The sequence below is a fragment of the Lynx canadensis genome, chromosome C2 (genome assembly GCF_007474595.2).
Source record: "Lynx canadensis isolate LIC74 chromosome C2, mLynCan4.pri.v2, whole genome shotgun sequence".
NCBI lineage: Eukaryota > Metazoa > Chordata > Mammalia > Carnivora > Felidae > Lynx > Lynx canadensis.
This window is the reverse complement of record NC_044311.2, coordinates 36,830,600-36,843,714: the sequence shown is the minus strand read 5'-3', so window position 1 is coordinate 36,843,714 and position 13,115 is coordinate 36,830,600. Positions and strand designations below refer to the sequence as shown.

Here is a 13,115-nt window from a genome sequence, read left to right as displayed (position 1 = left end):
TTTTTTAAATAAATATGCTTTCAAAAAGAACGCATTCGAAAACAAGTTTTGCATAAACAGGTTTATAAACTGTCTTAAGAACATGTTTGCAAATTGGCAAAGGGAGGTGGAAACAACTGTCAAAACAAGGTCACTTTTTAATGTGTAGTATGCGTTGGGGTGTGGGGGTGGGTTGAGACATCCTTTCCCAGCACCTTCCCAAATCGCACACCTCGCCACATGCCATCTCATGCACAAAAACATGTGAAACGCTGTTGTGGGACAAGGCCTGAGCCTGCCTCTAAGCCAGGCAGACCTTTTTACAACTGTCCAGGTACGTCCGTAATCGGAGACTTGGGGCTGGAAAGCTGGATGGCGAAGTCGAAGCCATCATGACAGGTCTCGAGGGTCATGCTGAAACAGTCACTGACTAAGCAGCTCTTGCCCCTGCAGGACCTCGTGGTGGGCACTTGACCTCTCCTAGCCCACCCTCCCTTCTCTGAAAGTTGCGTTTCCGGTTAGGATCGGGCCTCTGCAGCTATCTTCTGACAGGGCTCTGTCCCTTTAACCAGAGCTAATTGGATCCAGACTAAACTGACCAAAGGGAACCAATTTCTTCAACAGGGGTTGGGGGAGGGCAGGAATCAGATATTCTTTTCCAGAATTGGCAATTAGAGCACAGGGACGGCAGTCAGTCTCTGACGGACGCTTTGTGAGGTCCCGTGGGCCTGGCCAGCACCTTGCACTGCGGGCAGGGAGACACAGAGAAGGCTGGGAGCGCAGAGAGAACGAATTAAGGTGGCACGAAGGGGGCTCAGAGATGAGGTGGAGGGCTTCCTGGTTCCAACTTTCATCCATCCATCTTAGGTTCTTCCCTTATTTCCTTCCCACATCCCATTTTTGCCTAAACAACAAAAGACCCTGAAGACAGAGGCACTTCTGTTTAGTTTGCATTGAATACAGAGCAAAACGTTCTGAAGACTTACGCTTGAGAGCTCAGAATTTGAATTATGTTGATTCAAGCTACCAGGAGACTCAGAAGGGATTGGAGCTTCTGTTCACTGGATTTTCTAGATGAGAGTTAAGCAGAAAACTCTCTTCCTGTTTGTTTCCATCTTTGTTATAAAAGTTGGTCTAAAATGCGCGAATAAAGAAAAGATTGGAAACAAATGTAGGACACTTATTAGAGACTCATACAATAGAGTACGATGTAGGCCTAACAAGAAGAAGACAGACCCCCTGTGTCCCCCGAAAGGCTCTCCATGATATTGGAGATTATTGGATATTATTATTGTTAAATAAATTAAGTACTGAATGCTATGTGTAGCGTTCTCACATTTGTGTAAAAAAGGAAGGAAACAAAAATACATAAGTTCGTATAATATATATAGCTAATATATAAAATATACATATATGCTTGGATATGCATAGGATGTCTGTGGAGGACTACCCAAGATCTAGAACAGTGCATGCCTCCTGGGAGAAACCTTGGGGCAGAATGCGAGGGTAACTTATTTTTCTCTGTGTCCCCTTTCACTGTATTTGAAAAAAAATTTTTTTTCTTTTACCATGTATCAGCTCATTAAATACGTACATAATGAATAAACACCTACCAAGGCATTAGCCTGCTTTCCCCTTTTATTAAGCAGAGAGCAGTCATTTCTGTTAACCAAGGGAATTCCTGGGCTCACCTATTCTGATGTGTTTGCATTCATCTGTAAAAGTCATTGAATGATCAAACATAAGCGGTGAGGAGTGAAGGCTCGGTGTTCCTCGGGCAGCACGAGTGAGGCGGGGAGTGGAACAGGCAGGGGTGTAGTTGCAGAGGAAACAATATCCCAGCTTGAGGATCTGCTAGTAAACTGAGTTCTCATTTCCTATGTAGATTCTCATCACTGTGAGTGGTGAAGTCCTTGGGCGTGGGCCTTTCTGCCTCTATTAAATGGTGAAAACAATACCTTCTTTCCCTGTTCTTGCTCAGATGAAAGCATTTGGCATAAGTCCCTTGCTCAGTTAGTTTTAGCCAAACACAGTGTGTTCTGTGGTCATTTTGATGGACTTTTCTTCAGCATGTCCCAGAAGGAAGGGGCATAAAACCTCTATTAGTAGAGATTACGATGATGTTGGATGTTCTGGGTTTGAATTCAGACTCTGCTGTTTAGAGGAAGTTATTATTAGATGTGTCTCGGGGCGCCTGGGTGGCGCAGTCGGTTAAGCGTCCGACTTCAGCTCAGGTCACAATCTCACGGTCCATGAGTTTGAGCCCCGCGTCAGGCTCTGGGCTGATGGCTCAGAGCCTGGAGCCTGCTTCCGATTCTGTGTCTCCCTCTCTCTCTGCCCCTCTCCCGTTCATGCTCTGTCTCTCTCTGTCTCAAAAATAAATAAACTTAAAAAAAAAGTAAAAAAAAAAAAAGATTTGTCTCTGTTCTCTTTGAAGATTTTGCGGGGAGTGGGGACTTTATTCCCTTCAGCATAGGCATCTTTGCCGTCAGTTGGAGAGAACCAGTCTGAGACTGAAGCCAGTAGAGAGGAAAGTAGAGCAGAGAGAAATGGGAGAGATAGGAGAGACAGAGAGAAAGAGAGAGAGAGAGGAAAGAGACAGTACCATTTTTCTTAAGCCCTCACATCCTGCTTTGCTTAAAGCCAACTATTCTGTCCGTGGCAGCTGAGAGGGTCGTGGCTCAGTTTCCTTGCCCTTGTGCTGAGAAGTAGAAATCCAGTATACTAGAACAAGGTTATGTGTTGCCCACCTACCAGCCACCCCCAACCTGATCGATATGGTCTGAAGGTGGGGCTGAGAAGCGAGGGAGAGGTGATTTCTAAAGGAAATTCAGGTGCTTTCACCATCAGACTAGAAGAGGACTCAGCAGGAAACCCCAGAGATGTCTACCAGGAAAACCCAGAGCTGTCCACCACACTTAGCAGGACAGATGGGGGCTTAGTTCTACTTCTGTTGTGGCTGCTGATACCCCTTCCCGTTCTGAAGAAACTCTTCCCCGTTAGGGTGACCAGTCATCCTGGGTTTTCCAAGACTGACCTGGTTTAAGCACTGAAAAGCCCCGCCTCTCGGGAAAACCCTCCTTCCTGGACACACAGTGACGGTCGGTCACCCTGGAATGGAGAATCAGCACCCTTAGCAGAGGACTCATGTTTGGCATTGCTGTGCTGATGCTGGAAACACAGCTAAATCAGGAAGCTCTGGACTCTGCCTGGAGGAGCGTGCCGTCTGAGGGAATTGAAAGGTGGAAAGGTGGAATTGAAAAAGGATTTTGCCAGAGAGCTGTGGGGCCGGACTGAGGCAAAGGCAAGCCGAGGTCTGAGGGTTGGTCTCACAAAACACCTCAAGGAAGAAGCTTTCTTTAGAAGGGACTTTTGACCTAGACATTGAGAAATGATCATGTCTGTGGGTGGGGGCGGAGTGGCGTGAGAATGGACCTTTCAATATTGCTAGGAACTTGTACTCAGACACAGTGTGATGAAAAGCCAGATACTCTGGGGAGTGGTGACAGCCCCCCAAAGTTCAACAAGGTCAAAGGCAAGAGCACAGATGGAAGCCTACGCAGTGGACTCTCGAACAATGCAGGGACTGGGGACCTGACCTGTGTATAACCTTTGACTCCCGAGAAACTTAACCACTAAGAGCCTACTGTTGACCAGAAGCCTCACTGATGATATAAACAGTCAATTATGTATATGTTGTAGATGTATTACATACTGTATTCTTTTTTTTTTTTTTTTTTTTAAATTTTTTTTTCAACGTTTATTTATTTTTGGGACAGAGAGAGACAGAGCATGAACGGGGGAGGGGCAGAGAGAGAGGGAGACACAGAATCGGAAACAGGCTCCAGGCTCCGAGCCATCAGCCCAGAGCCTGACGCGGGGCTCGAACTCACGGACCGTGAGATCGTGACCTGGCTGAAGTCGGACACTTAACCGACTGCGCCACCCAGGCGCCCCTTACATACTGTATTCTTATAATAAAGTAAGCTAGAAAAATCTTATTAAGAAGACCATAGGAAAGAGAAAATACATTTATAGCACTGTACTGTATTTATAAAAAGAATCTGCATATAAGTGGATTCACATAGTTCAAACTCGTGTTGGTTGAGGGTCAATGGTAGTATATCATGTATCTAAATTTGAAGGTTATAAGTCAGGTGAGTAAGCTCTTAATTTAATATGCTCTATTCTCTTCCTTCGGTAAACATACCTTCCTAACAATCTGGGAGGCCAGGTTTGGATTTAGAGGACCCAGTCTGTGGTGTTCCTGACTGGGGTGAGACAGCATGAGAAAGGCTGGGCCCAGGGTGTCCTTGTATTTCTTCTTACTCTCCGCCCTGCTCCTTCCCACACTGCCGGGGCTTTGGGCACATACACGTGTGATCCTGAAACTTCATCACAAACTCCGTCTACATCCCTTGCAAACACCTGCTCCTTGCCTGTCCCTGGGGTCTAGGGGAGTGACCCTGGCAGGGAAGAGACCCGAGCAGGCCCTGCAAGTGTGCAGAGAATTCTCAGGTCCTGAGCACTCTGGGTGGGCACCTCATTGTTGACCCTGCGTGCAGACTCTGCCTGGAGGGAGGGGGGACCTCCGGAGGAGGGCCAGGGTGGGGCCTTCCTGCTTAGGTGTAAGGATGCCACTGAATGGTGAGGAGTTCCCAGTGGCTGGAATGTTGCCACAGTCCACATGAGCACTAGCAGAGGAGGCTGGTTCCCATCATGACGACAAAAATCGTGGCCCTGGGTTTCTCTTCAGGAAGAGAAACATCAGAAATGAAGGGGTCTGACCTGGGAAATGGCTTGCTGCTCTTCCCACTATAACCACATTTACACAGATATTGGGCATGTTCCAGTCAAGGTGTGGGATGTGGCCTTTTAGCCCCGTAAAACTGAGAAGCTAGAAATGAACGCACCTAAGCTACACAGTATCTCAGCTGGCCAGATTTCGGGAGAGAAACTGGCCAAGCATCAGAGCTGAGTCAGCTTCTCTCTGGCAGTAGCCTATCGCTTATGTGAAGTGAGTAAATTTTTGAATTAGAGATGGCAATTTCTTTTAGATGGCCTTCCTAATGGAAGATGTTCTTCCATCAGAGGGTCCGCAATGTATAAAAGTTAAGTGATGACCTAGATTTTCAGAGCATTATACATTAGACATTATACAACGGGGGGCACAGAAGGGGCATGAAGATCCTTTCGGGGGCCAGTCTATATCTCAGATTCGAATTCCTTGGTCCAGTCATAGGCTCCCCCCATATTTTACCCTTTGGAGTAGCTGACTAAAAGTTTCAGATTTTGATTAGTTATAAGAAAAACAAACAAACAAACAATACACCCCTCCCCCACTCCTCGCTATACTTCTATTCTTTCCTGATTGGGTAGAGGCAAGCAAAAGTATGAAGTCTCCCATTTGCTTTGGGCCACACAAGACCCCATTTTCACCCCCAACATGAAAAGAGCTTTGTTTAGATAGTCCTTGAAATTTGACTCAATTTGTACCCTCCTCATTTATTTCCATTTAAAGTATTTTCAGAATTTCTTCCACTCTCCCAAATCCTTGACAGCTAATCCCAGGAACTCTCCGGTTCTACTACAAATAATGCTGTGCTGCTACCCACCACAGCTTTGTGGTGAGAGGAGGTCTGTGCTCTTGGGCTTCAGTGCCCTTTGCCTCTATTAGCCGGTTCTGGAACTCACCTGCCGGGGAACTCTGCTTCTCCACATACCAGCTGTATGACCTTGGGTAAGATAACTTCTCTGTGCTTGGTTTTCTCATTGGGGATTAGCTCTTGTAGAATAGCTTGTCCCTAAAGATGCCTGCCATCAATCCCTTCCCTCGTTGTATGTGCCTACTACTCCCCCATTGAGAAGTATAGTCCATCCCTCCACCCTTGAATCCAAGCTGGGCTGGGACTGCTCGGATGCCCAGGGTGGTCAAGACTTTAGACGATGCCACCATCTGACTATACCAGCACGAGGGGCCCGCTCAGCTGATCCCAGTCAAACCACAGAACCATATGATCCGAGAACACTGTATATGGCTGTTTTAAGCCACTAAGTTTTGTGGCACTGTACAGCAAAAGATAACCACATTAAACGTTGATGGGGATGATAATATCAACGTCTATCTCACAGGATTGATATGAGGATTAAATAAATTAACATTAATTAGATGCTTAGAAGAGTGCCTGGTCATACAGGAGTACACCTTGGAGATATTGTGGGTTTGACTCTAGACCACCACAATAAAATGAGTATCACGAAAAAACAAGTCAATTGAATTTTTTGGTTTTCTAATACGTGTAAAAGTATGTTTATACTATACTATAGTCCATTAATTGTGCAATAGCATTACATTTAAAAAACCGATATACAGGGGCACCAGGGTGGCTCAGTTGGTTAAGCGTCTGACTCTTGATCTTAGCTCAGGTCTTGATCTCGGGGTTGCAAGTTCAAGCCCCACATTTGGCTCCGTGCTGGGTTTCGTGAAGCCTACTTAAAAAAAAAAAAAAAACAAACAACAAAACCCCCAAAACAGTGTCATGCCTTCATTAAAAAAAAATACTTCCTTGCTAAAAAAATGTTAAGCCTCATCCGAGCTTTCAGTGAGTTGTAAACACTGATCACAGATCCCCATAACAAATATAATAATGAAAAAGCTTGAAATATTGCAAGAATTACCAAAATGTAACACAGAGACACCAACAGACTTGCTCAATGCTGGGTTGCCACAAACCTTTAATGTGTAAAAAAAAAAACAAAAAACCCAAAAATGCAGTAAGTGCAAATCACAGTGAAGTGATGCGCAGTGAAATGAGGTCTGCCTACACGAACTGCCACAGAAGAACACATTGACCAAAAAACAAAAAACAACAACAAAAGAAAGACATAGGACTCGGGGTATTCGAGTCTCAAGCTAATAAACACTCATTTTGAGGAAAGCACAGCAGTTGTCATTGGCCCAGTCCCCCACCTTCCAAAAAATCTCTTAGTCGATGTGGAGTCAGCTGGGGGTGGTGAGAACCATGTCCTGGAAACTGACAGGTGTTGGCCCTGTGTCTCTGGGCCCCTTGGCTTCTCTATGCTCTGTGCCCACAGCTCTCAGATGAAGACAATAATCACTGGCAACACAACAGGATGATGGTGACAGACAAATATGAAAGTAGTTGTAAAAGAGCCTTCAGGCCTCCTCCATTTGTGCGTGTCTTATCAGACCCTAAGGTCTGTACTTCCTTGTATTAAACCCAGGCTTTCTAGTTCTTGGCTACAACTGAGTCTCTCGCCAATACCCTCAACTTTCTTGCCTCCTCGTCCTTTGTTTCACCCCAGGTGGTGGAATCCTGGTCTCCAAGCGTCAGGTTCCACTTACAGCTCCTTTTCTCTCTCCTCTCTCCTTCCTAGCTCAGCTTCTGGAAACAAGAACCCTTGCTGACTCTCTTCCTCTCTGCTCCTGCATCTGCCCCCCCAGTTTCCACCTGTACCACCACACTGAAACTACTCAGCAGGCTCATACCGGCTCTCATGAGCCAACTGGAGTCTCTCTTCTCAACTCTGCATTCAGTGACATCACGTTGGCAGCTTAAAATCATCTGTGGCAGGAGTGTTTTACACGACAGACATTGGCAAGTACTATAAATCCGGCTTTCCTGCTCTCCAAGGTGATGGTTAACTGTTTTACCAGTATATCGCTTCCAGTGACCTTCTAGTTGCTAAGTGCAAAAGGGCACTTTCCAGATTTTCTTTACTCAGCTTTATCTTCAGCCGAGTTGACACAATTGATGATTCTCTCCTTTCTGAGAGGTTCTTCATCTCTGGCTGCCTAGATGTCACTCCTCCAATTTTCCTACTTCTCTGTTCCCTTCTCTGTGCCAGCCTCTTACAGACTTTTATTTACTCATCAAATATCAATCACCAAATATTGGTGTTTTCCAGGATTCGGTCTTCTTTTGCTATACAAGCTTCATAGGAGACATCTTACGTTCCCATAGTGTCAACAAATAGGAAAACAAAAGGTTATCCTTGACCCCTCCCCAGCCCTCACTTCTCCATATCCATCCAGTATCAAGTTCTGCTGATTTTGTCTCCTAAATAGCACTCATTCTCTCCTCTTTTCTCTCATCTTCACTGTCAATACATAACCCACGCCACCATCATCTCCAGTCTGGACCACTGCAACAGATTCCTGCCTGCTCTACTTCTGGCCATTATTGTCCTCTGTGTCATTCCCCACAGTTCAGCTTCGGTGCCATTTCACAATACAAAGCTGATTTAAAAAATTCTTCTTGTCCCAACAATCCAATGGCTCTCTGCTGCTCTTAGTGTAAGATCCCAATGCTTAGCATGACCTGGGGGTACTGCAGGGTATCGCTTTCAGCCTCCAGTCTCCTCTCAGACCCACCTCTCTAGCAGTCTGGCCACCATTGGCTTCCAATGCACTGTGTTCCCCCTAAAAACAGACTTTGTACATGCTATTCCCTCTACCCAGAAAGTATTTTTCTTTTTCTTTCTTTCTCTTTTTCTTTCTTTCTTTCTCTTTCTTTCTTAAGTTTATTTACTTATTTTAAGAAGAGCAAGAGAGAGAACAAGCAGGGCAGAGGCAGACAGAGAGGAAACGAAAGAGCATCTCAAGCAGGCTTTGCACCGACAGCATGGAGCTGGATGTGGGGCTCGATCTCATCAACCGTGAGACTATGACCTGAGCTGAAATCAAGAGTTAGACACTTAACCCACTGAGCCACTCAGGCGCTCCTCTCCTCTTTCAACTTTATTCCTTTTTCAGATCTCATTCAAAAGGTACTTCCTCAAGGACGACTTCCCTCGAACTTCCAGACTAGCTTAGGCCCCCTGTTAAATGTCCTCATGGCACCTCTTCTTCACATTACTTACTGAAATTGTAATTGGTTAGCTTTTTGTGTTCCCCATTGGATCATAAGCTACAGGGACAATTTGTTTTTTCTGTTTTTGTATTCCGAGCACCTAGCTCAAATATGTTTTGAATGAATGAAACACAACTTTCAGCTTCATACCCAAAGCCAGTCCCCCTTCTGAACTTCTGGTCCACATAAGCTAGTGGTCTACAGGTGACTCCACTCTTCTAATGACTCAGACCCAAAACCTGGGAGTCATCTTTGACCTCTCTGTTTTTCTCACCTCCTGGGACCTAAACCACTCATAAGTCCTATCAGATCTACCTTCAAAGTACATCCAGTATCTCAGACAGTATGTACCTCCTGATGGAAGAACATAACCCAACTTAGGAAGCTGTCTTGTTAATTCTCAGGCTGTGACAAACTCTTCAGGACAAACAACATAATTTCTTCAAAAATATATTGCAAGGGAAGAAAAAATAGTTTCTTCACTGCACTGCAGTGAGAGTCATTGGTTACTTACATTTTTTTAAAGTAGGCTCCACACCCAGTGTGGAGCCCAGTGCATGGCTTGAACTCACAACCCCAACCTCAACACCTGAGCTGAAATCAACAGTTGGACGCTTACACTGTTGGTGGGAATGCAAACTGGTACAGCCACTCTGGAAAACACTATGGAAAATAGTTTAAAAAAAAAACCCAAAAAACCCTAAGAAAAGAACTACCCTACGATCCAGAAATTGCACTACTAGGAATTTATCTAAAGGATACAAACGTGCTGATTCGAAGGGGCATATGTACCCCAATGTTTATAGCAACGCTACCAACAATAGCCAAATTATGGAAAGAGCCCAAATGTTCATCAACTGATGAATGGATAAAGAAGATAAAGTATACACATACAATAGAGTACTACTCAGTGACAAAAAAGAATGAAATCTTGCCATTTGCAACAATGTGGATGGAACTAGAGTGTATTATGCTAAGCAAAATAAGTCAGAGAAAGACAGCCATACGGTTTTAGTCTTACGTGGAAATTGAGAAACTCAACAGATAATCATAGGGGAAGGGAAGGAAAAATAAGATAAAAACAGAGAGGGAGGCAAACCTTAAGAGACTCTTCAATACGGAGAACAAACTGAGGGTTGCTGGAGGGGAGGTGGGTGGGGGTATGGGTTAATGGGTGACAGACATTAAGGAGGGAATTGTTGGGAGGAGCACTGGGTTCTACTCCTCCTGAAGCCAAGGCTACACTGTATATTAACTGACTTGAATTTAAATTGAAAACAATTTTTTTAATGTTTATTTTTAATTTTTTTTTCAACGTTTATTTATTTTTGGGACAGAGAGAGACAGAGCATGAACGGGGGAGGGGCAGAGAGAGAGGGAGACACAGAATCGGAAACAGGCTCCAGGCTCTGAGCCATCAGCCCAGAGCCTGACGCGGGGCTCGAACCCACGGAGCGCGAGATCGTGACCTGGCTGAAGTCGGACGCTTAACCGACTGCGCCACCCAGGCGCCCCTAATGTTTATTTTTGAGAGAGAGACAGAGACAGAGACAGAGAGACAGAGTGTGAATGGGGAGGGGCAGAAAGGGAGGGAGACACAGAAACTGAAGCAGGCTCCAGGCTCTGAGCTGTCAGCACAGAGCCCTTAAGGGGCTTGAACTCACAGACCGTGAGATCATGATCTGAGCGGAAGTCAGAAGCTCAACCAACTGAGCCACCCAGGCGCCCCGGAAATAATAATAAAAAAAAGAATAAAGTCACTCACAAACAACAACAAAAAAGAGTTGGACACTTAACTGACTGAACCACACAGGTGCTCCAGAGACCTTCTTCACTGACCTGCAGTCTCTTCCCTATACTGCAGTGACAGTCATCCTTCAAACACATTAGATCATTTCCTTTTTGTTGAAGCCCTCACACGGCCTCTCGCTTGGACCTTCTGGAACCGCTCTCTGCCCTTCCCTCCTAGCACTCAGCTGCTCATCTGCTCCCCCATCATCTATCTGTGTCAGAAATACAAAATCTCTGGGGCGCCTGGGTGGCGCAGTCGGTTGGGCGTCCGACTTCAGCCAGGTCACGATCTCGCGGTCCGTGAGTTCGAGCCCCGCGTCGGGCTCTGGGCTGATGGCTCAGAGCCTGGAGCCTGTTTCCGATTCTGTGTCTCCCTCTCTCTCTGCCCCTCCCCCGTTCATGCTCTGTCTCTCTCTGTCCCAAAAATAAATAAACGTTGAAAAAAAAAAAAAAAAAAAAAGAAATACAAAATCTCTGGCAAGGCACACGAGGCCCTGGTGATGTGTCCTCTGTGTACCTCTCCTGGCTCACCACCTGAACCCCAGGCCTGCGGAACCACATGCACTCACCCATGCTCCTGTGTTTTAGCCACTCCTACCTGGACCTGCCTGCACTGGGAAGCCCAGGCTCGGTCAGGCCCAGCTCAGTGCCCTCTCTCTCAGAACCCAACATAATCCAATCTGGTTCTGAGCAACTAGGGACTCAGGATTTCGTTTTGTAATCGTGCCTTGCCTCATCAGTCTCCTTCCCCGGTCTCTGGCTCCTCGAAGGCACAGGCTACCTCTTATAACTCTATAGCCCTGGCCTGGACACAACACCTGAGACCCCGAATTAAACATATTTTGAATAAATGAATTAAAATTCTCCATAAATTAGCACTGTTCCAGCTTTTAAATCTCTGTATACCTAAGTTTCCTATAACAAGAATAACATCCTGACCCCTATGTGACATAGAAGTCATAGTTTTTAAAACTGGGGAAAAAGTGCTCTTCACTTCTCAGCCAAACATTCTAAGTAACTAGAATTGAGGTCTTAGACATCAAGAATGAAATCATAATTTACAAAACCTTAAGAAATGTAATCATACTTCTGCTATAACCAGTTCTTCCAGGAGTTGTCTAAACTTGGGAGAATTTCATTTTAACATCTGCACCCCAAGCCAACTCACCTGCTCACTGATGACCTTCCTTGGAGAATCAGCATCAAGGGGAGTATACTGGGGAGGGGGAGTGGGGACAAGGCAAGGGGTTCCTCTCTCCAGAAGGGAGACTGATAGCTGGCCAGGATTTGGGGAGGAGGAAGGTGAAGAGTTCTCAGATATGGAGGAAATTGCCTCTGCAAAGAGCAACTGAGGGGAGACAGAGGGCGTGGGACCCGGTCAACCGGGGGGGAGGGGTGGTGTGTGGGTAATGAGAAAAGAGGAAGGTGAGAAACAGGAGTAAAAGAACCCAAAGTGATTAATACAATATGTGCAAGTAGGATTGCCTTGCAGGATTTGTTTTGATGCTTTTAATCGAGCTACTTTCTCAATTATTAAAAATTTGTTCAATATTTAATCTGTTTTGCTAGATAAGTGAAGTTAGTTTCAGCAGGCAGCAGTTATCAAATTTTTGATTTGGATTTGGTTTGGATTATCTTTCAAATACAAAACTGATGCTTACTGGCCATTCATTAGTAGGACTGGAAATTTGCGTTATTTTCCCTGTGTTGGTGATGGATTATGTTGCCTGAGCCACTGGCACTCCCTTTCACACTAGCTACTGTGACTAACTGCATGCATCTGAAGATAATTAAAGTTAGGAATATAGTCTGTGATGAGGGGACATTTTTTATGTGAAAAATTACTAGCTTAAAACAGTATTAAATATTTTACTCCATATTCTTTTTAATACCTTTTTAAAAATGTTTGTTTTTGAGAGAGAGAGAGAGAGAGAGAGGAAGAGAGAGAGAGAGAGGGAGCAGGGGAGGGGCAGAGAGAGAGAGGGAGACACAGCATCTGAAGCAAGCTCCAGGAGAGAGAGAGAGAGAGAGGAAGAGAGAGAGAGAGAGAGGGAGCAGGGGAGGGGCAGAGAGAGAGAGAGGGAGACACAGCATCTGAAGCAAGCTCCAGGCTCTGAGCTGACAGCAGAGAGCCTGATACGGGCCTTGAACTCACGAACTGTGAGATCATGACCCGAGCCGAAGTCAGACATTTAACTGACTGAGCCACCCAGGCGCCCCGATTTTACTCTATATTCTTTTTTTTTTTTTTCAACGTTTATTTTTTTATTACTCTATATTCTTGAAAAGAAAAAGTGTACAGATTTAAAAAATGATTTTATAAGGCAATATCCCAACATACAAGAGAAGGCAAATGCCCAGAGTGTAGAGGCATCAGAAATAAAGCAGTGGTGGTGTCAGGGAAAGCTGAGACCAGTACGGCCTCCTGAAGGCCATCACTGTAACAGCTATCATCATAAAGCTGCATTCATT

At 45.2% G+C, this 13,115-nt stretch overlaps 1 protein-coding gene across 2 annotated transcripts in view; it reads right to left on the bottom strand.

Moving 5' to 3' along the window:
* Positions 1-13,115, bottom strand: part of ZBTB38 (zinc finger and BTB domain containing 38) — a 160,960-nt gene that overhangs the window by 16,667 nt on the left and 131,178 nt on the right. The gene's annotated exons all lie outside the window — the stretch shown is intronic.